The 27,372-nt window shown below is 33.0% G+C and overlaps 1 protein-coding gene and 1 long non-coding RNA gene across 2 annotated transcripts in view; one reads left to right on the top strand and one right to left on the bottom strand.

The window, feature by feature from the left end:
- Positions 1–746: 746 nt before the first annotated feature.
- Positions 747–27,372, bottom strand: part of Bx42 (Puff-specific protein Bx42) — a 48,433-nt gene continuing 21,807 nt past the window's right edge. Inside the window, exon 2 of the mRNA XM_085823180.1 lies at positions 747–8,717. The gene's annotated coding sequence lies outside the window, so the exon portion shown is untranslated. The remainder of the gene's footprint in view (positions 8,718–27,372) is intronic.
- On the top strand, positions 16,790–23,538 carry LOC118202606 (uncharacterized). The gene is made up of 3 exons (XR_004760417.2): positions 16,790–16,903; positions 23,113–23,190; positions 23,428–23,538. It is a non-coding gene; the product is annotated as an uncharacterized LOC118202606 (long non-coding RNA).

Below are 27,372 nucleotides of genomic sequence, written 5' to 3'. Positions count from 1 at the left end.
AGACGATACTGATACTTATTCCTTCCAGATGCTGGAGGGAAGAGAAAAGATTGATTGCTGAAGACCAGAAAGGATCCTGTAAGAAGATATGATAATTTTATGCATCTAAAGAAATTATTGTAATTTTTGAGGAAACAGTTTGTTTTATGTAAACGGGGCTCTTGAGTTTTAGATCAGAATGTGGAAACTTTTTCAACAGGTCATTTCTAGGACCTGCTTCCAAGTTTACCAAATTCTGGCAGCGGTAAATGTAAGGTTTATATTTATTTTAACTAACATTATCTATAATCCAGACCTCAAAGCCACAAACATCTTACCAGATTTAAATTGATGATCTATAATCCGGAAAAACCCCTAATCCTGAATCGCCGAAGTCCCGACGAGTCCGGATTACGGACTTCGTACTGTAAACACATTTTTTGGAGGTAACTCGTTGCATTAAATGTTAAAAGTTGCACACAAAGGTAAATTTATTATAAAATAAATCTCGCTCAGTAATATTATACACCTAACATTTCGATTCAGTTAAAATATAATTCAAACTTTCCACATATTACACCATAACTAGTCTTTAGAAAGAGGCGCAGCCAATATTATGTCATAAAAAGGCACGTCAAAGCCTAAGACCATACTCAGACTGCCTTTTATATCCTTTTTTTTTTAAATTTATAAAATTTTGTACATGAAGATGCCTTTAAAATTAGAATAAATACAATGAAATCACAAAAAAATTTGCTCAGTCAAAATATTTAGAATATTTTTTATTCATCAATACATGAATCATATTTTAAGATACATTTGAAATAAAAATCTAAAATTACAATTAAGTAATTATTTAAACTATGACAGAGAAAAGCTAACTAAAACAGAACCTTTATACACTGATAAATATTTACAATAGTAAACTAATATAGCCCTTTACACTTTCATAATAAAACAAAAGAAATGCTTGTTATAAAATCATTCGAAACATTTTAAAATTTACATTAAACAAAATTAAATTTCCTTCAACAACTTAAAATGTATAAACACATTTATATGCACACAATTTTTTTATTGACAAAATTATCTATTAATATTATATAAATGGATTCATCATTTCAAGTATTTCGATAGTTATCATAAATAAAAAAATTAGTGCATACTCCCTTAACCTTTAATGTTCTTGCAACTTTTTAAAACTTTACCTAACATCTGAAGATGAGACATTGGTAGTGTTTCTTATTTCCTTTGTTTAAAAAGCAAATCATTAGTAAACTTTTAGCTTAACAGATCTTGAAATGAAAAAAACTTTCTACTTAATTATAAATTATGCTTATGCATTAATTTAGATTAAATACATTTATAGATAGCATCTTATGATACTCAAGTACTATGGCAACCAACTTGGCGATTTTTTACGGATAAAAATGCAAAAGTTACTTAGGATTACTTTGGTTTTCACGCCTTCTCTTTTAAAAAGATTCCCAAACTATCAATGTTTATAATAAGTTTGGAAAACAATATCAACATAGGAAAAGAAAACATATTTTAGCAATTTAAAATACAAATGTGAGTTATTAAATAACGACATACATTAAAAAAATAAAACACTTACATACTTCTTCGAATCTTTCTGCAATTCCCTTGTCCCCCCCCCCGGTTATTGTTCTCCCGAAGTACACAGTGATCTGTTTTCACTTTAAAACACATCAGAGAATTGTGGAGATTCGGCTTTGTATAATCTTCGGCAACAGCGACTACCTAGAAAATGCATTTCCTGGCTGTTCGCTTTACAAAATTTCAGCAAAATCCTGTATTACCGCCTGCTCACGAATTCCATAAGCACATATTTTAAAACGTTCCTTGACTGAAATGTTTATTATGAGCATGGTTATCAGAAGAAGAATGGGTATGCACAAGGTTGCCAGTTTCGCACTTTCCGAAAATTTGGCTATTTCTATCAAGATGGTTATAAGAGTACGTATGTACCCATTGTACATATATGGGATCAATTTAAAATGTTTCCATAGAAATGCTAATAACTAAAACAAATATTAAATCAATAAATTTTTTTCAAGTTTCAGCTGTCCATTGCCTCTTCAAGAAATTTTCAACATAATTTTATACTGAGTAAAAGCTGTGGCCTTCGGAAGAAATCTCACTGAAAGCACCTTTCAATTGTGATTAGTCAACAGCCTGCATATCTTTATCTAGTCATTAACTGTGCATGTTTTTTAATGGAAGAAATTAATAAACAATAAATTTCTATCATATTTTTCAGGACGTACATAATTCTGGAGCTGCCAAAGGATCTACAAAGCGAAAGCATGTTTCAATGTCCATTAAACAAAAAGTGGAATTGCTGCAAAAAAATGGATAAAGGCCTATCCACCTCAAAATTATGCGAGAAGTATGGCATTGGAAAGTCCACTATATATGACACAAGAAAAAGGAACTTTTTGAATTTTTTGTGGAAGCATCTTAAACAACTTACATTGAAAGAAATGTTTAATAAAGTAAACAAATAAATATTACGCTTTTTTTTGTAAATTTTGATACCCTTTAGATCATAATTGTTCTTTATTTCATAAATTACGATTTCATATTTTTAATTGTATAATTTATGCATGCCATCTTACCAGATTTAAATTGATGATCTATAATCCGGAAAAACCCCTAATCCAGAAAGTTCAGATTACGGACTTTGTACAGTATAATAAACTACGCTCATCAGTTGTAGATCATACAGTGTTATGAATGGTATTTAAACTGCAGGTCTTGACCTATAGCCTATAGGTTTGAGCTCGTGAAAATTTATAGTTGGATGTAGAATCACAATGTGGATAAAAATCCTAAAAATTCCGAATTGACAGTATCTGAAATTGGAATTGTGAAATAGTTCTTTTGGGGTCGTTTGCATCTTTATGGGGTGACACTGCCATAAAGTTTAAATACAACTAGTTTAAGCTATTCAAAGATGGTCAGCTAACAGTCAACTGATAATCCTTTTGGAATAAAACTCAATCAACTAATGATATTAATCTTCCATTAATTTACAAATTTATCAATTTGCTCCTCAAAAAAAAAAAAGCACAAGTCAACTGCCACCTATCAATTGTAAAAAAAAAAAAAAAAAAAAAAAAAAAAAAACAACTAGTTCTGTAAAAATCTCACAACTACAGTATTCCAACTGAACAAATGCATCATGGTGCAGCCTACAAAAACTGGAAATTATCACATTCTATCAAGTCAGGCCCACTAGGAGCAGAGCAGTAACCATTGAGAAGAAAAACTCATGTCCCAGACAAAACACTAGAATTACAGAAGCAGTTATTTTCACCACAACTGAAATTAAACTGCTCATATATTTTTTAATATTTTAATATTCTTTTACTTTTCCTAAATGTATACCAAGGAAAAATGATTTATTTGGCCTGTGTGTTAAAATGATTATTTTTTAATATGTAACTCTATATACCTGGATACAGTTAGCAATCATTTTGATTTTTTCTACCCTGTTTAGTAAAACGCTAACTCAGCATGGTGTAGCAGCATCTTGACCGCATTTCTATGGGCTTTATTATTTATTTATTTATTTGCACCAGATGTTTGAGGCTGCAGCCCACTTTTTTTTTATCCATCTATTGATCTTCTTGCAGGTAGAACCATTAGAAGAAAATATTTATCAGAAGACTTGGTAAAAGTTTTACAAGAGTAATCTAATGACAATTTTCCTATTAAGAATTCAATACAGGAATTTATTCTATTTCATCTGATGACAACTGGATTATTCCAACTACTAAAAGTGAATCTGTTCCAAAAAATGACGATTCTGTTATTCCTTCAAAAGGAAAATGACATAATAATTCACCACTGCTCTTTAGGAAGAACAAGGCATTCCTACATCATTTCCAAAAATAAAATTCTAACAAAAGGTAGTTGTACAATTTAAGGATTTAACCTTAAACAAAAATGTAGTCAAGGAAAAGGAAATGAGTGGTACAAGATGACAAAGAAAGCAAATTTGATGTTTTGAAAATGAAGAAAATAAAAAAAAAAAAAAAAAAAAAAGAGAGAGAGAGAAAAAAAAAAAAAAAAAAAAAAGAAACAATAAATGATGGTTGAATACAGAAAAAGGAAATTATTTCAGAAAATTCACTTAGAAGACTTCCTCTTCAAAATGCTTTCCACAAAGCAGGTGGGCTAACTACTTTTGCTTAGAGAAAAGTAACTGATATGAACACAAACAGCACATGGAGACTCTTATCAATGAAATGCACTGAAGGCAAGGTCATTTGATGAGCTAGACACATTTATTGCTTTATTAAATGCTTATGGTGCTTTGGCTGCCAAAGGGCTTACTATTTTGAGGTTATTGTCCTAGTCCTGGGACCCAATGAAACAATGCCCAGGGATAGATTCTTGGAAATAATGAAATATTTACACTTTGAGTTGAATTCAACTAGATAACAAACTGATCCACTTAATCTTGCTTCAAAGGTATGGAATAACTTTATTAATAATTGTTTATGGTGTTAGAAAGCAGATATTAATATTACTAGTAATCAACAATTGTTTCTATGAAGGGAAGATGCCAATTTATTCAGTACATGCTGTAAAACCTGAAAAATTTGGCATACAGTTTTGGTTTCTAGCTGATGTAAAAATGAAATACTTTGTAATTGGATATCCTTATTTAAGAAAAGATGAAAGCAGATCAGTTAAGGAGATTGTTGGGGAGTATGCCATTTATCAGCTGATTGAGCCTTTTTATAACACCAGAAGAAATGTAGCTACGGACTATTTCTTTTACTTAGTGCAGGGTATAACATTAATATTAATGGTTTATGACAGCAGTTCTCAAGCTTTTGACTAATGTTCAATACAGGAATTTATTCTATCCTCTAAACAAAAATTGAAAACCTTTAGTACCACCACTACAAAGTACTACTCCCACCACCACTCTTGAACAAAACTCAGATCACATAAATTTACGAGTGTTAGAGAAAAAACACAATCAGAATGTTGGGGTTTTAATTTTTGAATTTAATAGTTAATACTTTGCTTCTTTGCATACCACCAGTGGTACGTGTACACCGATTGAGAACCCCTGGTTTATGATTGTAAAGGAGAACTTGTTGCCGTGTAATTCTGTAGATTAACAAATAAATTAAAAACACTTTTTTGAAAAATGTTAACGCTCTAACCAAAATTAATTTAATAAACTAAATTATAACCTATTTTATTAACCAAAAAACCATTAAAGTTTTTAACCATTAAAATTAACATTTAACCATTAAAGTAATCTCACTTTGTTTTTAAAAATATTTCTAAGCAATTATATATTCAAAATAAAACTTCTGATTTTTAAATATCTGTAATTCTGAGTGGTTACAAACACTATAAAAATTATTGGTAATCTTCTGTTACTGGAACCAGATTCAGAAATGTATATATGCATGCATGTATGTATGGATAGATGCTAATGATGAACTTAGCCATGAATTTGAAGGTTTTCGGACATGGCAAACAAAAAGAAAAATTTTCAAATGATGGAATTTAAGAAGAAAGATGGACAAGTGGTAATAAATGAAGATGATATAGGTTTAAAAATATTTCATTGACAATTTAATGGAAATTCTCAACACAGAAATTGCAGGAATTGAATAATGGAACTTTATAACTGAGCAAGAAATTATATCTATCTATATAATATAGAAGTATTAGTAAAAAGAACGAAGCAATTTAAACAACCGAAAGGAATGTTTAATAAAGCACACAAATAAATATCACGCTTTCTTCTTTTTGTAAATTCTGATTCTCTTAAGGTCATAAATGCTTCATTATTTCATAAACCACTATTTCATATTTTTAATTTTATAATTTCTAAATGTCATCTTACCAAATTTAAACAAACAATCTAATATCCAGAAAAATCCCAAATCCAGAGTTGGCAAAGTCTTGACGAGGCTGGACTTTATACTGTACTACTACTTTAGTTCAATACATGCAATATGTATACTACGTTTAACTTAAAAAAAGCAATATAATTAACATAATATTATATTTTGTGACTTATGCATGCAACTCGTAGTGCAAGACAGCTCCGCCCTGGCTATTGGCCTTTCAGATTAGCACCACCCCACACAAAATCAATCTACCATGTGGTGACCCCACAGAGCAAGGGCAGACAAGGCAGTACCCATATGGTCCCTGCCGAGCCTTACTCTGTCCCGAGGACCCTCAGGCTTTCTGTGAAGTCTGTTATTATACCCCCATGGTTGAGACTGCTAGGTACAGATCCTAACCAGTACTTTCCAGGCAAAACATTTTACAGAAATAATATGACTTTCCCAAACAACAGTTTTTATATGCCTCCACTTAATGGCAACTATCATATAAGCGGTTATCCTGGATTAGACAAATTTGGGCAGTTGTAAAAATGTAATCAAATAAAAAGTGCATTTAAAAAAAAAAAAAAAAAAAAAGCCACAATATTATCTGCTGATGGAACTAAAAGTATGTATGCCAGGTAGCCAGAACCTGTTTCACTGCTGAACTCCTGGTTAATGTACTTTCTAACAGTTTTGACATTCCAGAACAGCTTGGAACACAGCTTGATACAAATGATAATTAAGGACATGAACTTGAGTCTCGGAAAAATATCAAATCTTCCTCAATTTAACAAAGATTTATCGTACACATGCTAATTTTTCTTTCCTTCACTTAACCACTACAGAAACTCTAAATGTAACTTTAAACAGACAAATGAATTATATCTCCAAGATTTTAAAGGGAAAAAACTTACCAAACCTGCTAACAACATTATTATTAAAAACCAATGTATTTACAATCATTACAAGAAAAACTTTAGGGCACTTTTCAATTCAAAAATTCATTACAGTAATCTGGTATATATAGTCAGTAATGTTACTGCAATGAATACATTACAGTAACATTACTTGACGCATTTGACAGATGAGCACATCCTGCATTTGTAGCTTAAACTAAAATCATTTGGCTCTTTCTTAAACAATCGCAATTAACAGCCAATACAAACATAAACTATGAGCAAAAATCAAAATAACTCGTTACTACAGAAATATTAACACAGTTAAAAATCATTTACTTGAACAAATGATAAATAGCTCCAGTGAAAGTGCAAAATAAATAATTTCTTACTGTAGCTACTTTAATAATAAAATATTAAATAACATAAGTGACACAAAAAACATATTTGCATATTAGTAATTTTACAATAAAACCGTTTATTTTATAATTAATTTACCTTTTCATTATTGCAATTGTATAATAAAAGGGTATTTTTCCGTTATGCACCTGCCATGCATTTAGGCACCTGTGAAAGAGAGCCACACATATGCCAAGAACTAATAATAGCCCATTTGGAAACCAATTCACAGAAACCAAATTGATATTCGATTTAAAATAAAATTTGAGCTTCTGAGTAGTAATTTTTAGATTAGTGTAAAAATGACTTATTTTTTAGTAATTGAGAATGAAATAAATTATTTGCAATAATAAATGCTACTATAATAATGTAACATTGCTATGCAAATGCTACACACGAAATAAATATATGTGGCCATCTATTAACTATTCTTATAACTAAAAATTGTTTATAATTAAAAAAACCTGCCAAAATGCATGTCAGGTGCATAACAGAAAAGTACCAATAAAATAATTGTTAGAATTCTGAAATGTTGTATCTAAGAATTAATCCTTTAAAATATTGTATTTTAAAGCATTTTAAATATATTTTTGGCAGATGAACATTTAAAATTTAAAAAATTTATTATTTATAGTGACTTCAGTAAGTTCTTATTCAAAACTGAGTTAGAAGCAAGAATTTATCATAAACATGCACCAAAATAAACTGGAAACATTTAATGTTTCATACAACAGAATATTTTCCATAATTAAAACATTTGGTACGTTAAAATAATTTTGTATTTCAACAGAAATAGCCCCTCCCCCCCAAAAAAAAACACGAGATAATTTTTAACTTGAATAACATTACTGGTTTTAATTTAAAACAACAACAAAAAGAGGGAGTGATTTTATGCCAGATATGTTGTATTTCATTACATATTGCAAGCTGTAGGTGTGGAAAAATTAATTTTTTAAAAACCTCTCCTTCAGATGAACCAAAATTATAATTCATATATAATAATAATAATAATATATATATATATATATATTAAAAAAAAAAAAAAGAAGAAGATTGAAAATTACTAGCAACAGAGGAAACTTGTAACCAAAACTTGTAACTTCTTCTGTTGCCTTTTATTTATAAGAAATACAGGAAATTTTCGAAATTCACTTAAATGATCAACAACACAATAATAAAACACATAACTTTATTTACATCTCAATTAAATACCAGAAAGTTGTAAATAAGTGCAGCTTTTCTGATATAACCTGCACTGATAACAAAACAGCATATAACATCAGTTCAAAGAAAACTTCTTGGGAAGAATAAAAAAAAAAAAAAAAAAAAAAGAGAGAGAGAAGAAGAAAAGAAAGTATACACTGCGTTATAGAGTTCATGTCAAAATGACCTTTTCATTTTTACCACATTGATGAATCAGCAAGGCACTTGCTGCCAGTACTTCTATCATTCATGTGTATATTCTTACAAACCAGTACATTAAATGGCAAGTAATCTTGCCCACCATTTTTTAGGTGAATAAATGAAATTTATTCACAATTCAAACCTAAAATAAAAAATATAATTGAGTTAGATAAAAATTTAAACTACTAGTCAATTTTACAGCTCCAAATACTATATTTACTCATTACGCCCTGGTTTTTCTCTTACTAATTTTATCATATGAAAACCAAGATGGGAAGAATATGCAAATAATTTAATTTCAAAGGACGCGATTACAATAAGAACACAAGTATTTATGGATAAACTACTGGTAGTTAACACAATTATTATTTATTTAAAAGAAATCTATTCCATTATGAATATATAGTAAGATTAACATCAAAATATCTAATTAGATAGCTTCATTTCCCTGTATTCTGAATCTCTCTCTCATTTTTATTTCTGTCCACTGCTACTTCCTAGACTTCAAATCATTTAAAGCTGCTGGAACTGTTGTTTGTGTCATCTGATACAACTTGAAGATGAAGCAATAGTAGTGAAGCCTTCACTTCTATTGCTTCATTAGTCAGAGGCCATGCATCCGAAATCCATGAGCAAATCAAGGTACTTACATATTAATGCAACCACTTTGGTGTAATTTGGTGACGTTTTAGAGATGAAAAGTTAAAAGTTACATATCAGGTGCAAGTTGCGGTTCACACTACTTTTTCATATGACAAGATTTCCAACTATCAATATCTATCATACATTAAGAAATATTATCAACACACGAAAAGAAAAATTAACAGTCATTTCCAAATCTCTCTCTAATTTTTTTTGTGCTATTCTTCTCCCCAAATACAAATTATTTGTTTTCACTTAAAAATGAAAAAAAGTCTGAAACTGCAGAGACTCACCAATGTGCAAACTTTGGAAATATCTCCTATCTACTAAATGCATCTCTTTAGAAATTGTTGTTCCCTTTAGAAATTTGGCACGAGGATTCTGTATTTCCTGCAGAAATTTTACCACAGTTCCTTATACTGCTGACAGGGCTGTGGAGTCGGTAGAGAAAATGACCGACTCCGACTTCCTCATGTATTTTCCTCACGTTACAGCTTATTTTTTAATATAAAATAAATAATAGATGCTACAAAAAAATTGATGGCATAGCAAATTATTTATATTAATTAGCATTTATTATGAAATGGAAAAACTGGCATTAGTTATTTCTAAGAAACAGTATAGCTTCGGCAAGATGTTCTTCGTTGGAGGGCTATAGATCTGATTTGATAAACTTCAGAGCTGAAAAGAGTCTTTCCACACTAACTTGAGTAGGAGGAAGAGTTGTTACTGTTAAGGCTACTTCTTTTAACTTTTCAGGATAGATTTTTGTAAGTTCTAAAAGAAGTGTCTTGCAAGTGCAATCATATTTCTCTATTTCCTCAAAGGCCGGGTAGAAATCTTGTTTGTATTTTGTCATTTTTATATCTAAAGGCTCTCAGTTCTTTATTTTCCTTCGCTTTGCTTTAGCCTTTCAATATTATCCAAAAATACTTCTCAAAATCTAATTCATCACTGGAAGAGGATGATAGAGACTCAATTGCAATGTCTGCGGTTTGACTGTCCTGATTCGAATTCTCCAATTGTTCTGAGAAAAATTTCATTCTTAATGAAAGTTCATACGTGGCTTTCTTTGCCTTTTTAATTTGTTTGTCATCCAAGAAAATTCGGTGGTTTGGATCTTCATATTGAACCCAGCAAGATCTCACTATCTAGCAAGCTAGTTTCTATTTTCTTCACTGAAGAAATGATACCTTCTGCAATAAACCCTCTATTTCAGACAGAACAAACATCCCATTCTTCCATTCTCGCCTCCTGTCAATTCTTCAGATTGCAGCTTTTTTGTGGCTATATATGGTGTAGAAAGAAGAGTTTCCAATTCTGCAAGATCATTCCATCTTTCCGTTAGTGAAACATTAGGGTTATCTACATCTTCTAAAAAAGTCTTTAATTCTAGAAACCTCTTTATCACCAAGCCATGACTGCTCATGCTTTCAGTCAATTTATCAGGACTGCTGATAGTCCAAAAAAGCTCATTTTAAAGTCCAGTTTAAAGACAAAAAATAACATGGTTTGTTCATAAAAACCTTTAGAACTCAGAATATAAAATCAGCTCAGAATATATTATCTCATAGAACTCAGAATATATTATCAGCAGTTCTGATAAATTGACTGGAAGCATCAGCAGTCATGGCTTGATGATAAAGAGGTTTTTAGAATTAAGGACTTTTTCAGAAGATGTAGATAACCCAAATGTTTCACTAACGGAAAGATGGAATGATCTTGCAGAATTGGAAACTCTTTTTTCTACACCATACGTAGCCACAAAAAAGCTGGAAGAGGATGATAGAGACTCAATTGCAATGTCTGCGGTTTGACTGGCCTGATTCGAATTCTTCAATTGTTCTGAGAAAAATTTCATTCTTAATGAAAGTTCATACGTGGCTTTCTTTGCCTTTTTAATTTGTTTGTCATCCAAGAAAATTTGGTGGTTTGGATCTTCATATTGAACCCAGCAAGATCTCACTATCTAGCAAACTAGTTTCTATTTTCTTCACTGAAGAAATGATTTTTTCTGCAATAAACCCTCCATTTCAGACAGAATAAACATCCCATTCTTCCATTCTCGCTTCCTGTCAATTCTTCAGATTGCAGCTTTTTTGTGGCTATATATGGTGTAGAAAGAAGAGTTTCCAATTCTGCAAGATCATTCCATCTTTCCGTTAGTGAAACATTAGGGTTATCTACATCTTCTAAAAAAGTCCTTAATTCTAAAAACCTCTTTATCATCAAGCCATGACTGCTCATGCTTCCAGTCAATTTATCAGGACTGTTGATAAGTCCAGAAATGCTCATTTTAAAGTCCAGTTTAAAGACAAAAAATAACATGGTTTGTTCATAAAAACCTTTAGAACTCAGAATATAACAAAAACAATCCATATGAAAATGGCGATATTGTTAAACTAAAGCAATGTTATGTGCATAGTTGCCAGAATTTGGCACATTCTGAAAATTTGGTGACTTTTTTTAAGGTGGCTGCAGTAATGTGTAAGTATACACATCAATTTGTTTAACGAAAATGATCAGTTTTAAAAGTTAGGGTAGCTCTCTACAAGGAGTGCCTCTAAAATTATGTGAACACTTGAAAAAAATTTCAGAACCTTGTGCGATATTTTAAAATTTAAAAAAGCTCACTTTATGAACATTGTAGGGAAAGGGAAATAACATGAATACTAAAAAATTTTCAGAAACTTGTTTAAAAAAAGCTTGGGAGAAAAATATAAAAGTAAATACACTACATTGTATCAACTCAATGAACATTTTAGGGAAAGAATAAATAACATGAATACTAAAAAGTGTTCAGAACCTTGTTTAAAAAAAATTGGGAGAAAAATATGCAAGTGAATACAGTATATATATTATATCAACTCGCATATATATTTACAAACATATAAATTTTAATGAGTATTTGTTACTATAATTTTATATTACAAAAATTTACTCTTTATAACATTGGCATAAAATAGTTTTGCAAGTGATCCAAAAGCTGTTTCAAACCTATTGTTTCACAAACAAGATTAGGATTATAGGATTCACTACATTTCGACTTCATCACTGAAATTTCAAGTTTTGGCATAAAAACAGTTGCTGCTTTCACAGGTTTTCCACTATGTACAAGTGATCTTATATCTTTGTGCAGATTTTAGAATGATTGCATGCAAGTAATTATTGGTAAAATTTTGTTATAGGAACTCTACAAAACTGCAGCAATGGCATAAATTTAAATAATTCTATATTTCAAAAATGCCACTAAATTAATTTTTTTATAACACTGTGGATCTAACAATTTAAAAAATCATTAATGATGAAAAGTCTGTGATAGAAATTTTTTAAAGAAAAGGCATCATTTATGATAGAAAATTAGGTAAAAGTATATTTACAGGTACCCCTAGATGATACTTGGCAATTTTTAGCGGTACATGGATACTAAGTTTGTGCAATTCTTTTGACTTCTTATTTTGGCTTGTGTAGTGGTGTACAAACTCGGTATCCATGTACACATCGACCTATTTTCACTTTAAAAAAAAATCCCAGATTTCCACAAAAATGGCATTGCGCACTCCCTTGATTTAGTCAAAGGAGCAGCCAACAAAAAAATATATAATCTCAATAAACTATATTTTAAATCAAATAATGAAATAACATAAAAAAGGAAAATCATCTTTGCACTACACAAAGGAAATAACCACTTACCTTACTTACGAATTAACACTTCTTCAGTCGAACAAAATTCCTTAGCAGTATCCAAAAACTTCCTAAAATTATCTGAACTAGAATCTGTATAGTGGCATCGCCACATAAATTCACAAAGTAAAAAATATCCTCCGTAACGACGGTCGACCGCACGCATTTCCGCTGTTCGACCATAAGCATTTCCTTCCTACAAACAGGACACCTAATAATGGCTACTAAATAAACCTTCATTCACACACCAGTCAAGTAATGCTCTTTTCCCCTTTCTTTTAAATCGTACAGAAACTTCAAATTAATCTTACCACATTCGGCCATTTTACTGTCTAAACCACGAAACAAGCAATAGACTTCCTAACCAACACACACCACAAGCCATTACGAATTTACTGCTGCCATGCAATTGATTATAATATAATAGGGTTTCTATAACATTCAACTACTCAGGCTATCATAAATGAAACAACTTGGTGATAAATGAACCAACTTCACGATGATACAAGGGCTACCCTTCTCTCTACTCTAGCCAAAAATTATATGCTTTCCAGGCTCAAACAACCACGAAATGAAACTAATTTTCAGGAATAACTTAACAGTGAAATACCACTGGAGGAAAGAATCCTGTAATGAGAAAAAAGGATTAAGAACTCAAAATTAGTTTGAAAGATCAAAAACCCCCTTCCTTATCGCCGCAAAGTTCATATATTTTTGGTGTCAGGAGATGACAACTGCTGAATTTTGTGAAGTCCCACTGAAGATGAACAGCAATACAACTGTAATCTGGCACAGTTATACGGGCGAGGTATGTGCCATAGTTTTAATTGCTTGGCTTTCAGCGGATGTGTCAAGATTATTGATGTAGATGAAAGCCTTTTCACTAGAAGAAAGAACAACATTAAACATGTTCTTCAACCACAATGGATTTTCGGTGGATTGTGAGGAGAATGAAATGTATGTTTTTAGTTGCTGTTCTAAATCAATCTGCAAAAACTTATTAAATATTATAAAGGAAAATATTGCAGAAGACAGCATTTATTTATACTGATTCCCGGAAAACATATAAGTCAGATGAATTGCGAGATACCGCTTTAAATGTTTTACAATCAGCCACAACTATAATTTTGTTAACCCTGAAAATGGGTGTCATACACAAAAAAGCAGCTGTCAGGCAGTGCTAAATAGTGTAATAAATGGCATAGGGCAACTGTTCGACAGCCCTTCAATTCTTATCTGTCTGGATTTATATGGAGTCATTTGGGGAAAAAAAAAAAAAAAATCTCTGCAAAGTTGGAAGACAAAAAATTTTATGCCTCCTGTTCAATTTCAGTTATGCTTAGCTGTCTTTTATGCATTTAATAAAAAACGTTTTATATGAAATTAACCTTTCATCTAAATTACAATAATCATCTTAGATAGTTATTTACTTATGATTCCTTTCTTATGTTGGGGTTACCATAATTATTTTTGGCATCATTGAAATCAATGTTTTGGTAATTTTTTATAGTCCCTGTTACAGAAATGTTTATCATGCTGTACTCACTTCTTCCTCGAAGAGGTAACAACGATTTCACCAACCTACTTTCACTTTAACCTACAAATGACAACATGACAATTAACCACTATTACTATTAACAATAACCTATTTTCTTCTATAAGAAAGTTTCATATGTACCTACAGGGATGACTCATAGCTAGGGTTTTCAGCACTTGGGGACAACTGAAGATTACATGTCCCCTGCTGCTTCCCAAGAATGGAAAATATTTTATTCTAAAATTGTGTAACATATGACACCCCATGAATGCTGTGTCCCCTTGCCACCCTGCCTACAAACAAAATTGAATTATCAGTATTATTTACTTCATTCTGAAAAATGCAAAAAGTAAGAATTGAGTGGGTGAAAGAGTATCACAGCAAAAGCATTTCATTGATAAGTTCAATGCTAATAAATAGCTCATATCACAATAATCGAGGAAATAAAATAATAATAAAAAATAACACAAGTTTGACAGGCCAGTTAATTTAAAACTGCTGTGCCATAAAGCAGTTAAAATTTCAGGTGAAAAAGCTTCCACCATTATAGAAGTAGCTCAACAAAATGCAGATAAATTCATCAGTCATTAGTAATAAAAAGTTATCCCCAGAACAAATTTATTAATGCTGGTGAAACTGGTCTTTCTAGCAATATGTGCCCTATAATACTTTGGCAACCTCTGCGATAATCACTTCCTAGTGGAGGCTCAACAATATTTGAAATCAGTTAGATAACCAGTTGATGTAAAAATTGCCCTGATTACAACTTTTTGGTTAGAGATGTTTACTGCTTCCATAACATCTGCGTCTATTGCTTCCTCTAAACTTTACATCATCACACTGAAATAAAGCAGCCTTTTAAATATCTATGCTATGTTTTTTGAACTGTGGCAAGATCATTGAAGAATTTAAAAAATATTTTAAGGTGGTCTACTACAGCAGCATTACAATACTAAAAATTTTTTTACACGCAGAATCGCTAATTAAGAAACTATGTTGCGTGAAATTTGGCAGAAATATAAAGCAATAGGTCAGTTTTCGAATCACAATGTTAGAATCAGGTTTGAAATGAAATTTACTTAAATATTATATTTTAAAAAAATTAGTTTGAAATACGTAATTTTAATGTGTAGTTTGGAAAGCCATCAATAGATGACGCTACGAGTTAAAATTTAACATTGTAATCTTATTTCTGCAAAAATTCATGAAGTAATTGATTTTGATATCAGTTATAAATCATATTTGGTACTTTTCCGTTTTGCCGGCGCAAGCGATGAATTCGCCAATAATGGTACAACCGATGCCAAACGGAATATTCTCGCTGGTAACCTTTTACGCCTCATTTTCAAAACAAGTCGCCGCTTTGTCTTATCAGATTGATTGTTTCTTTCAATACTAGCATATAATTACATAGAATTTTTATCAGGTAGTTCAGTTTTATGTCTAAGGCCATTTTCGGTAATTAAGTCAATCAGGATGCAATCACAGCGCTTACCCGAAGCCGAAAATATAGAAAAGGTAAAGTCAAGGGTTAAATTCATCAATTCTAATGAGAATGCATTAACGAAGTAAAGCACTGCAGTTTTACATAATTTCTGTGTAAGCTATTCGTACGAATTGAAATATTTCTTGCATTTAAACTTGTGTTCCAAATTAAGATTTAACTTGAAATTAATGTAGATAATTACTGAGAGCATTAGATTTTTGTAGAGTAGTTTACGTGAGATGAGATCGCTTGGGTTCACGTGATATGAACCGGCGAATCAGGATGTTGAACCATGAAAGCATAGTAAATTCTTAAATTAATGTCTTTTTACAAATTTATTGTCTTTATTTATTGGCTTTTTATAAAATTTTAAGCGATATTAAAATGTTTTTGCCTTCAAAAAAAAAAGAACTTTTAGAACTAACATTTTTTATGTGTATACCGTATGTTGTCGCTTGGTCTGCTTGGCGAGATTTGCGCCGGCGAAACGGAAAAGTACCTCATATTTTTTTCTAAATAATATTTAGAAGCGTTTCATATATTCCTTTATACACAGTTTTCACTAAACATTGTCAGCTGTCAGCAGAATGACGTTTACGGCAACCCTATTGCATTGCTATTCCGCACTCGTTTTGTTTACATTTATTTGTACTGTGGTCAGTTTGCAAAAAATATGCGAAAATATTAAGGACGACCGAAAAAACATCCTGGTTTTAATAAAAGATCCAGAATTCAGCATAAACGTCGAGCTCAAGAAAAAAATATGAAATTAAATTCCCGAGACGTGGAAGATTCCGAACAAGCGGATGTTTTCGAAAGGTGAGAAATAATTTATTCTTTATATCGACTACCCCGTGTTTATGATTTAAGTTAATTCCGAAGTAAAATATGCGTATTTTTTTTATTGAAGGTCAGAAATTATTGATACAACTGGATCTGTGTCAAAGGAGAATCATTGCCCGGATGATTTTTTTACAAAGTTTTTTTTTTTTTTTTGTATGTGTGTGTATGAGGGGATGCTAATAATTGTTCAATTCTGTTATAACAATTTATTCCTCCATTCACACTAAATTGTTGGGAAATATTGAAAGGGTAAATTCCAATTCACAAGGTATTGCTGAAATAATTGAATCTTTTCAAAAGTATGAGCATGTTCTTGCGATCTAAATTGAATTCACCATCATTACATGTATTATTGGAAATTTTATAGTCATATGTTTGCTACGAAATGCTTTGTCAGTTACCTATGGTATATTTTTACAGGTGTATGCACATTTATTCATGTGCTCGCTGTTCAACTTGCTTTTTTTTATTATGTCATTTACTTGGATGTTAAAACTTTCTTTTAGCGTTGGAACATTTTATGATCATTTAGTAAAATTTATATATAAATATATATTATTGCTTGTTTATTTATGGTTCTGTGTATTTGTCATGTATGCATGTTGTGAAGTGTAGTTTTTGAAAAATATGTCACAAATGGTAAATTCCACCAAAAGCTGAATTGAATTGATATTGGGATGCAGGTAATTAGAAAATATCTGCTGTGTATTTTGAGCGTAAACCAAACTAGTGCCAAGAATGGGACCAATACGCTCAGGCTTGCTTAGCCTTTTTGCCATTGTCCAAATTGAATTATCTCCAGTATAAAGGGAGTGAATGCTTTCTCTGTATAACAATAAAATATCTGTCTGATCAAAAATCTACCAATAAGAAACTTTTCATATGTTATGTGACAGACTTTCTGCAAACAGAAGTCCTCAGCTTCTTGTATATGTTTTTTAATTGTGGTTCAGATGTGTACTTCTGTGGTGATGGCGATAAGGAGCGCGCCTTGCGCCCTCCGATAAGTGTGGCAACCCTAGAGAAGAAGTTTCTTACGAGTAGCGAGCAGAGTGAAACAGGCAGGCTGTCGGGCAGTGTGCGCGAAGTTCCTAAATAAAGCTTAATTTTTATTGTGCACTATGTCTTGTTAATATTATATTAATGCAGTAAGAACATAATCTGTGATATGGAATTCGAGGATTGGTGGTAAAAACATAACAGGAAATTTCCATAATGGTAACCCGGACTGTGTTAAATCGTATGAACAGTTCTCAAGCACTTTCGGTTTTGACTACAAGCCATCACTCAAGATCTCCAAACCAGAAGTAATGGATTACATCGATTTTCGTCCTCCGGATCACAGATGAGTAGTAATTATAGATCATTTTATAATTCTGTTTTCTACTTATCATTTAATTTCATTTTCTTTAGTAAAATTTTTGCTTTTATTTTGGCTTAAAAACCTTGCACAATGTCTGATGTTCATGCCGTCCAAATTCCGGTTTATAACCGATCAGACCCATCTTTATGGTTTATTATGTGTGAAAGTACCTTTGCTCTTGCCATCCCCAAACCTATCACAGAATCCATTACTAAATATAATTATATAGTTGCTCATCTTCCTCCAGATACTGCATCAATAGTACGGGATTTACTTATGAAACCAGACCCTATTGATCCATATACAAAGCTCAAAACTGAGTTAATAAATCGTTCAGGAGAATCTTCTCAGCAAGAAATTCGCCAATTATTATCTGGAGAAGAATTAGGTTCTCAAAAACCTTCCGATTTGCTTAGAAATATGAAACGTCGAGCAGAATCTTTAAATGTTCCTGATAACTTAATGTTAGAATTATTCCTTCAACGTTTGCCTTCGATTGTTCAGTCTATTTTGGCAGCGGTTTCCAATTTAACTGTAGATAAAGCTGCAGAAATTGCCGACAGAATTTTAGAAGTAAATCCAACCCCAGGGACTTGTGCCGTTTCTCGCACAGTCGATCAGTCTCTTGAGGATAAATTATTTAAACAAATAGAAAAATTAAACAAACATATTGATCGCATTTCTCTTTCTCGTGGTCGCTCGCCAAATCGCGGAGATCGCAATAAGGAAAGAAGCAATTCCAAAAGGAGAGATTATTCTGTTTGCTGGTATCATAGACGTTTTGGGAAAAAGTGTAGAGATGACAAATGTACAAAACCTTGTTCATGGCAGGGAAACGAAACCAGCAAAGAATAGAGGCGACTTATTCTTTGCCTCAAGTTTCACGTCGCCTGTTTGTTCGTGACCGTAGAACAAACCTTTCATTCTTGGTCGATACCGGCTCTGACGTGTCCTTACTTCCAGCAAATAATTCTCAAAAACGGAATTCGTCCCAACAAACACTTTTCGCTGCTAATTCTTCTACTATTCATATTTATGGTCAAAAAACACTTTCTTTGGATTTCAAATTAAGACGACAGTTTACATGGACTTTTCTTATAGCAAATGTTAGTACACCCATTCTTGGAGCAGATTTTCTCCATTTCTTTGAATTGGTGCCTGATCTCAGAAACAAATGTCTCAAAGATTTAAAAACGCATTTTAAAACCGTCGGTTGCGTGAAAAATGCAAGCATTTATTCAGTAAAAACTGTATTTAGTGATACACCATATCACAAAATTTTAAAAGAATTTCCTTCAGTTACTAGATTACCAGATCCTAACCAACCTGTTAAACACAACACCGTTCATTATATCATAACTAAAGGTCCACCTGTGGTTGCAAAACCTCGTCGGTTAGCTCCAGATCGCTTAAAAATAGCAAAACAAGAATTTCAAACTATGATGCAATTGGGGCATTTGAGACCTTCGAGCAGCAATTATGCATCCCCACTTCACATGGTTCCAAAAAAGGGAAGTCTGGAATGGAGACCTGTAGGAGATTATCGAGCATTGAACGCTCAAACAATAAAAGACAAATACCCTATTCCATGTTTAGCCGATTTTACTGCTGCATTGCACGGTACTAAAATTTTTAGTCATGTCGACCTGATTAAGGCATACCATCAAATACCAATTAACCCAGCCGACATCCACAAAACCGCCATATGCACACCATTCGGTTTATTCGAAAGTATCCGTATGCAATTCGGCTTATGCAATGCATCCGCGACTTTTCAACGTTTTATAGATGAAGTCACGCGGGATTCAGAAGGTGTTTACGCTTTTGTCGATGACTTGCTCATAGCCTCTAAAGATTCTGAGGAACATTGCAGGCATTTGAAAGCTTTATTTTCCAAACTTCAGGAATATGGACTTTGCATAAATGTTTCAAAATGCACCTTTGGTCAAACATCTATTGATTTCTTAGGTTTTCACCTTAGTGAAAACGGAATTGAACCTCTTCCTGACAAAGTCAAATGTATTTTAGATTTTCCTCAACCTACCACTCTCACTCAGCTTCGCCGATTTTTAGGCATGTTTAACTTTTATAGATGTTTCATACCTAAAGCAGCACATATTCTTTCTCCTTTAATAAAATTGTTAGAAGGCTATATTAATGAAAAGAAATCTCGTTCTCGTGTTCAGGATTCATCCCCACAATTAAATTGGAACGAGAATGCTGAACAAGCCTTTATTGCTGCAAAAAATGCCATTGCTCAGGCTACCCTTTTGAGACACCCTATTCCCGGAGCCCAGCTAAGCATCTGGGTAGATGCCTCAGACGTCGCAATCGGCGGCACACTTATGCAGTTGTCTCAACAAACATGGGAACCTATAGCATTTTTCTCTATGAAACTCAATAAAAGTCAACAGAAATGGTCCGCGTACGATAGGGAATTATTTTCTATTTATTCTGCAATTAAGAAATTCCGACACATGTTAGAGGGCAGAAATTTTATAATTTATACGGATCAAAAACCGTTAATATACGCTTTTAAACAGAACCCTCATAAATGTTCACCTCGACAATTGCGACATTTAGATTTTATTTCTGAGTACTCTACTGATATTAGGCATGTGCAAGGTTCAAAAAACATCGTTGCTGACGCTCTTTCAAGAATCGAAATTGATTCCATAACAAAATCTCCATTTTTGGATTTTAAAAAATTTTCGGAAGCTCAACGGCATGATCCGGAGGTACAAGACCTTCTCAAAAACAACACATCATCTTTGAAACTGGAATTTAAACCGTGCCAATATTCTGATGGTAATATTCTTTGTGACATATCAACAGACATTCCTCGTCCATTTGTTCCGAATTCCTTTCGCAGACTCATCTTTAACCATCTGCATAATCTGTCACATCCAGGAATTGCAGCTACTACGAAGCTTATTTGTTCTCGTTATGTATGGCCCGATATGAAACGTCATATCAAAAATTGGGTGAAATCCTGTGAATCTTGCCAAAAATCGAAAATTACTAGGCATACTAAAGCACCACTGGGCACATTCTCTCTTCCTGATGCACGTTTTTCAGAAATCCATATGGATATCATCGGACCGTTACTTCCATCAGAAGGCAATGTGTACCTTTTGACTCTAATAGATAGATTCTCCAGAATGCCTGAAGCCATTCCCATCCCGGATATGAAAACGGAAACCATTTGCAGAGCCATCTTCAACTGTTGGATATCTCGTTTTGGCTGCCCATCGATCATAACAACAGACCAAGGTTCTCAAATGAGATCCGCACTTTTTGCAGAATTCACGCGCATTTTGGGTACGAACAGAATCACAACAACAGCCTATCATCCAATGTCAAACGGCATTGTTGAACGATTTCATCGACATTTAAAATCTTCTCTCAAGGCTCACGAGACCAATAACTGGACTGAAACACTACCAGTTGTTATGCTTGGTATTCGGACAGCCGTAAAGGAAGATCTACAGTCATCTTGTGCTGAACTGGTGTACGGCACAACTCTCAAGCTGCCTAGTGATATGATAACGTCATCTAAGATATCTCCGTATGACACACAATTTATCACGAATCTTAGGCATAGAATGCAACAGTTGAATCCAATAGCAACATCTGCACATTGCCAAGAAAAATGTTACGTAAGTGCTACCTTAAAGTCGTGTACGCATGTATACTTACGTGTCGATCGAGTAAAGCCACCTCTGTGCCAACCATACACAGGTCCGCATAAAGTCCTTTCTAGAACGGACAAAACTTTCACAATAGATGTTAACGGTCTGAAATCTACTGTGTCTATAGACCGTGTGAAACCAGCCTATTTGCTTTCGGACTCTAATTTGCCTGAACTGAAAACAAATAAAGACTTAAAGACAGTTCAGCAGAATAAATCTGCAAACGAACTCTCTAAGACACAAACTGTCACCAGATCAGGAAGACATGTTCACTTCCCTAAGAAACTTGCTTCTTACGTAACAATTTAAAACACTTTTTTAAAATTCATATCTTAACATATTTCTTGTTATTTCATGTTTATTATATGTGTCAATACCTTGTTATATATTGAATTGCATTTTGATCTTTTCTAATTTTATATTCTAATTTTGTAATCATAAAAAAAATACCCGACAGCACGGATACTCTGAGATAATTTCATAACCTATGTCGTTCCTTTGAATAGCCATTAAAGGAACTGGGGGGAAACTCTGTGGTGATGGCGATAAGGAGCGCGCCTTGCGCATTCCGATAAGTGTGGCAACCCTAGAGGAGAAGTTTCTTACGAGTAGCGAGCAGAGCGAAACAGGCAGGCTGTCGGGCAGTGTGCGCGAAGTTCCTAAATAAAGCTTAATTTTTATTGTGCACTATGTCTTGTTAATATTATATTAATGCAGTAAGAACATAATCTGTGATATGGAATTCGAGGATTGGTGGTAAAAACATAACCGGAAATTTCCATACTTCTCAAAGGAATTCTTCTCATAGGAAGATTATCTGAACATTTAAAAACTATATTCTGCTTTTAGGGGCCTAATATTTTATGCCCCTAAAATTAATATTGAAATTTCTAAAATGTTGAAAAATATCTCATCTGGATTCTGTACAAAAAATATAATCCCTTTTTCATTTCTGCATTTTCTTTATTCCTACATTTTTTAATTGGAAGGAATTTCATTCGCAGAGCCCTCTAATTTATTCTTACAAATCATGTAGTAATGTACCATTTTAGATAGATATAAATAACACATTTTGTAATTTTTCTAAACTGTGGTTATACAGCATGATATAATAGCTACACAGGATATGGCGAAACAGTATACAGCAATATCTGTCGCACTGTCTGAGATGGGTGGTAGTCATACATAGCTTAATGCTTAAATTTGTTATGTGTTATTTATTTATTCATGTTTTTTTTTTTTTTTTTTTTTTTTAATTATGTTATAGCAGTTTATTTCTTTCATTCTTAGGTCCGGAAGTGAAAAATTTGACTTTTCTACGCCAGAAGTTACAGCTAATGTTCCTAAGATAAACCAGGCTTTCCTGAGGTAAGTTGGTTTATTTTTAAAATAGATATTAGCTGTGCATGATATTACAGTTACTTAATTATGGTTAACTAATTATGTATTAATTTAGAAGTCAAGCAACCAACATCAGCATTATATTTTCAAATAGTGAATATTTCAAAATATGATGCTGATTTTTGTTGCTTGACTCTCAAATTAATACTTGGTCGGTGTGTTATTGTATCTTAATTAAACTAATTATGGTTCTTTTCTTCTCAGTTCTGATCTGGACATTTCAGTTATTGACTCTGATGTAGAAGGTAGAAATACAAGCTCTCTTTTGGGGTAAATATGTATTTCTCTATGCCAAAATTAAAATGTCATCATTTATGTTTTTCTTTTATGGTGTTACATTATGTTGTTTACATACTGATAGCTATTGAAACTGTTAAATATAATATTGTAGCTATCAAAAAGAGGGGGATGAATTTGATTTGTACCAAATTTGGACGTTTTGCATGAAAGAACTTGAAAATAAAAGATTTTTTTAAAAATATATTCATTGAAATCAGTGAAATTTTCAGACGGGACACTGAAGCAAATGAAAATATTTTGGGGTTTGATTCTTTTGATGGGAGCCTCATCAATAAGCCTACTATCTTTTTTAAATATTGCTTCTTTTTCATTGTTTTCATGATGTTTTATGTTCCCTTCATGAAAGAGATTTTTAATAATTTAAATTTTGTTAATAAAATATAACAAAATGAAATCTGTGATTATGTGGCTATTATTTTTTCCATATATATTTATTTGAGGAAAACCAAAAATTTTATTATTTTACAGAATTTTTAAGAAAAATATAAGGATAAAATTTTTTAAATAATTCTGATTACTACCTTTGCTTTCCTCTCGTAATGTGCCTCAAATTAGAGCAATTAGACAACAAATTTAAGTCGTGATCTTTTTTTTTCCAAGTTTTTTTTTTTAGGCTTAGGAGTATAAATTGCTTATCCCCACAAGACAGTGCATCTTCTTAGTATGCCATCCTAAGGCTCCGTTCACATGATGGTATAAATGTCATAGACGCATAATCATAAGGCACAAAATGTGGGAGTTCCATTCACACCTGCGAGAGAGGGTCTAAGCCATAGCCAATTAGAGAAGCTAAATTTGTGCATGCATGTATGTGTCTACAGCTTTCTCTCTCAATAGGTTTTATGTATATGCTCTGAATGGCCGACTCTTATATCAAGTCGGCACAAAGTTGAAAACTTCAAGCTTAATGCCCAAACTAGTTTTTGTGACATAGCAAGGTCTGACTACAAAGCATTGTTAGTTGGGAATTATGACATTTATACAACGGCTTGAATAGAGCCTTAGAAAGCCATTTGGTAACTGAGTTATCCACCATGAAAGAGTTATTCTTGCCCCTCTGAATTCAGTGTTTACTGGAACATGAACATTTTATACTCAGGTGTAGAGGCCCTTCATGTGAAACCTCCGGCACACAAAGTACTGACTAATATTGCACGAGCAAATGACACTGCGAGCATGGAAGCAGCAGTTGTGAAGATGACTCATCTTCTTGTAGTAATATACTGGTAATCCAGTGTATTATTATTGTTAATTTATTTGCTATCTGTTGCCTAAATTTCCTAAACCTAATTGCGAATGGGCTGCCTGCATGGGCGTTTTCATGGTTTTCCCCGTGTATATGAGCCATTTCCCTTAGAAAGTCCTCCATAAAGCATTCCTCCTCTTAGGAAGATCAAGTGCTTTGCTGTCATCAAATAAGCCAAATTTAAACCTAATTTGTAATATTTATATATATTAATTATATATATGTATATATATTGTGTGTATATATATATATATTTTAGCTTGGAGTCTGAGCCTCTTCAGGAGAACCTTAATGATGAATTTCTGTGTCCTGATTCACCTTTAATTATCGAAAGGGAAGATCAACGAAAGGCAAATCCATTACCATCTGGCAGAACAATTTGCAATATGTCTTTTGTAATAGTGCAGGCTAGGACATTAGAGCAACATTCCCTAAATTGTAAATTTGGATCATTTATTTTTAACAAAGTGATTCGACGTGGTCTTGTCACTACATATAACTATGTATGTGATAAAATTTTATGTGGGGAAATGGCAACAATTTGTTCTGATATGGAGAAAAGCAGCCTAAATCAGCTTGCAGTATTAGGTGCGTTATCTACTGGCAGTGGATTTTCACAAGAGGAGGAAAAGTTTAGCATCATGGAAATTCCGTATATGAGCAACTCGACCTTTGCTTCTTGTGAGCGAACTACTGGCAAAATAATACAGGGATGTGCACAGGAAACTATGTGTGCTGCTATAGAAGAGGAGAAAAGGCAGGCAGAACTTCGCAATGATAAAGATAATGATGGTTATCACTGTATAACTGTCATTGTTGATGGAGGTTGGTGTAAAAGAAGCTATGGGCATGGTTACAATGCTTCAAGTGGCATATCTGGTATTATAGGCATGGTCAACCAGAAAATTTTGTTTGTTGGAATTCGCAACAAAGTGTGCCTTATATGCAGTGCTATTGAAGATGGCAAGATGCCAAATAAAGTGCACCTTTGTTGGCGAAATTGGAATGGGCCTTCTACAGGTATGGAAAGCAGTGCCATTGTGGAAGGTCTGAATTATCTCCAGTGTGTTCACAAAATACGATGTACTCGACTTGTTGGAGATGGAGATGCTAACACAATGGCCAAAGTGAAAGAAAGCGTTTCATATGGAGGACGGGTGATCAAAGTAGAATGTGCTAACCATGCTGTTCGAAGATATCGCAGAGCTCTTGAGAAACTTCAGCAAAATACTGCGCGCTTCCCCGGGGCTAAAGGAATTGTTGCCCGTAAATTGCTGAAAATTATAATGCCACTGTTAGTCAGAGGTGCTAGAGTAGCTATAAAAGCTCATGCTTTACCTAGCCATTATCAGCACACACAAGAAGCTATTGATGCATTAGTATCTGACTTGAGAAATGGGCCACATCATGTATTTGGCAAGCATGATGCTTGTAGTGCTTTTTGTGCAAAGAAAGGTGCAGAGTTGGACAGCACATACAATGAAATTTTTTCCTCAGGTATGTTGCAAGCTATTGAAGCAGAAGTGGGAAGAGTACTGATATCGTGTAGCAGTACTCTTATTTGGAATGCCACAAATAATCCTGCTGAAAGCTTCATGAGTCAACTGTGTAAAACATTTGGTGGAAAAAGAGTTGATTTTTCCAAAGCTGGTGGCATGAACAGGCGTGCGAGTATTGCTGTCATGGCCTATCAAAATCCAGCACAGCAGTGGCAAAAAAATGCACAAAAAGCTGTAACAGGAAGTAGCCCCAGGACTCCAACTTTGAAATTCTTAGCTTCCAGAAATAAGCGCCATGTAAAACGCCTTGAGAGACGTAGACTTTTTGACACTGAGAAGAAAAAGAGAAATATGAGGAAAGCAGGACATATTCAGCAAGGTGGGGATATTTCTTATGGTGATTTTCCTGAGAAACCAGACCTATCAGATGAAGCATATGAATTGGCAGCTAAAAATTTTTTTATATCAATTGAAGTTCCAAAAAAAGATTCTCTTGAGGCCGTAACACGTGGACAGTCATCATCTGAAAGATGGTGTCACGAAAGATCAAGAAGAATATCATCATCCTTTTTCAAAGATGTTGCTGATAGGCGTCCAACAACACTCAGTGCTGCTTTAGTGAAACGTATCATATATAATGATAACGTTTCAACTAAAGCATTAAAGTATGGCTTGTCTAACGAAGCAGTAGCCTTAAATCAATACAAGGAAAAGCACATGGGAAAAACATCAGACGTTGTGGCCTTTTTATTGATCCTAAATATCCCTTTCTTTGTACTTCGCCAGATGGATTGATAGACGAAGATGGATTACTTGAAATAAAATGTCCTTATACAGCCAGATTCTCAGCAGACTTGTCAGACTTTTTCAGCAAGCCTAATTCTGTTGGTCTTCGGATGGATGCTGATAATAATCTTTATTTACCGAAAAGCCACAAATATTATTTTCAAATTCAAGGGCAGTTAGCCATAACAGAGAGGAATTGGTGTGATTTATATATATGATGCAGAGAAGATGCAATCACATTAAGAATACCCGAAGACAAAACTTTCTGGATTAGTTTAGTTCCAAAACTCGAAAAATTTTACGTGAATTGTATTCTTC

The sequence above is a fragment of the Stegodyphus dumicola genome, chromosome 9 (assembly GCF_044657685.1).
Source record: "Stegodyphus dumicola isolate Sdum_Otavi_A_Nest chromosome 9, ASM4465768v1".
Classification (NCBI taxonomy): Eukaryota; Metazoa; Arthropoda; class Arachnida; order Araneae; family Eresidae; genus Stegodyphus; species Stegodyphus dumicola.
The sequence above is the reverse complement of the archived record's forward strand: the minus strand, read 5'-3'. Positions and strand labels throughout refer to the sequence as shown.